General features: G+C 43.2%; 1 pseudogene; it reads left to right on the plus strand.

Annotated features, from left to right (window-relative positions):
- The window catches only part of LOC121086053, a 31,066-nt pseudogene extending 29,286 nt beyond the window's left edge, over positions 1-1,780 (plus strand).
- The last annotated feature ends 209 nt before the right edge of the window (positions 1,781-1,989 follow it).

The raw sequence follows: 1,989 nt of genomic DNA on the forward strand, positions 1-1,989 counted from the left end.
TGCATCGTCACCTAGCATGTAAAAATGAAGTAAAGGAAAGATAAAAAAACCTGAAAAGCCTTTCTTGAATCTTGAAGCAGCTGAAGGCTGTGCATTCCTAGAACAACTTTGCACTTGCCAAATAAAATGACCTCATATTTCATCTGTTTCTTCACTTACATCCATGCTTCATCCATAGTCAGAGTTTCAGTTCAGAGGATTTGTATCCTTCCTCAAAAAGTCAGAGAAAAATGTGACCACTGGACTTCCCAAACCCAGATAGCTGCCTCCCCCCCCCCAATCCTGACTCTCTGTGAAAGGCAGAACTGCCATCTGTAGCTCAAACTGAACTGCAGCCTGAAGTACAGATGGCCTTCTTGACAGGTGGGGATGCTGGAGGGTCCTTTTGGCCTCTTCTCCCTGGAGTTTGTATTTAGTTCCTGCTGCTTGTCAATGAGAGAGTGGCCTTGAACTGTGAGATAACTTTTTCTGAGACTGGAAAAAGTACTTACTCAGTGCTTAATCAGTTAACAGCTTCTATTACATTCTGAGAGCAAGATGACAGATTCATCTCATCAGCCCACACCAAAAACAGCTGCCAAGTCAAGTTATTCCTTACGAATGGGTCCCTGGTCTCTTGTACGCATAAATACATTTTTTCTTGTAAAGATAGAAACATTTAGCCTATTATTTTTTATTTCATCATCATACTGAGCCCTAGGTTAGGGGCCAGGCAATAAACAGAATGAAAAGATGATCTGGGCTCCAAGAGTCCAACATCCCAGTGAACCCACAGGCACAGGATGGTGACTTTAGTCCACAGCTCATTAGTTCTGCTTTAGATGAAGTCATGAGGATAAAGCAGCAATATGGACTCATGTTTTATTTTAGACTAAATAAGCCTCTGCATACCAGAGACAGTTAAACTTACAATTGGATGCTAATTTCCTGATAAGTAAGGTACAGTGGGAGGAGAAGAGGAGTTAGAGTGCTGGTATATAGTTTTACACACGTATCTCATCTTACATGAGCAAGTGGTGGTAGATGAATTTTTCTCACTGATGTACAAGGGTGATATTCAATTATGGGATTAGGGACTACTATCCATTACTGTTATTTGAGAGGTGAGGACATCTGACTCCCAGATCAGCACAGCAGAGATGGGATAAAGCTGCTAATAAAGGAAATGGCTGTGGAAACACTTTGTGGTATAGATTTTCTAGCAGTTTTTGAAATAGATCTTTGTGTCACTGGCATAGTACCAAATGTCTCTAATACTCATAGCAAGAGGGCAGAGAAAGTAGATCTTGTAGGCTGTTTTAGTTAGGGTTGATAAGTAAGTGGGGTGCAATACAGTGGCTTCATACAGCTGGAGTTTTTCAAGGCTTCTCTAAGAACCCAACCCTCTTCCATCAGCACAAAAAATCATAGTTGCTCAAATTAAAGATTACACAGCAGTCATGAAAAAGCCCCGCTGACTTGCCAAACTGCAAAGTGAAGGACTGGGGTCATGGAGGGCTTCTTCTGTCCTCCAGGTGCTGGAAAGATCAGCTCTGCAGCACCTAGTGTGGGGTGCTCACAGTGAAGGGATGTGTGTAGAAAAACAGGGAGAAGGTTTGGAGACAGAGGCACTGGAGACTGAACAGGTTAGTTTTTTTGAGGGTAGGAAAAAGCACAGTGCTCAGCCTACAGCCAGCTTGCTGCTGTTATGCAGAGTGCGAGTGAAAAAGGGGACAGCTTGTTCACCCGTTCAGTTTTGGGGGTTCTGTTTTTACAGGCTGATTGTAACTATATGTTCTAACTTTGCATTCTCTTTGAACTCCAGTGAGTGATGAGGATCGTGGCAGTGAGATGTACGCCAGCAGGAGACCAAGAACGTTTTCAGAAAAGCAGTCTCTGGAAAGAAAGAGTTGCTATTGCCTGTGCACAAAGATGCTGGCACTCACAGGCAGAGGGAAGGTAGAGATGTGTTTCTCAACAGACAGGCCTGTAGCACCATTCCAGGTATGA

Source organism: Falco naumanni, chromosome 4 (assembly GCF_017639655.2).
Source record: "Falco naumanni isolate bFalNau1 chromosome 4, bFalNau1.pat, whole genome shotgun sequence".
Lineage (NCBI taxonomy): Eukaryota > Metazoa > Chordata > Aves > Falconiformes > Falconidae > Falco > Falco naumanni.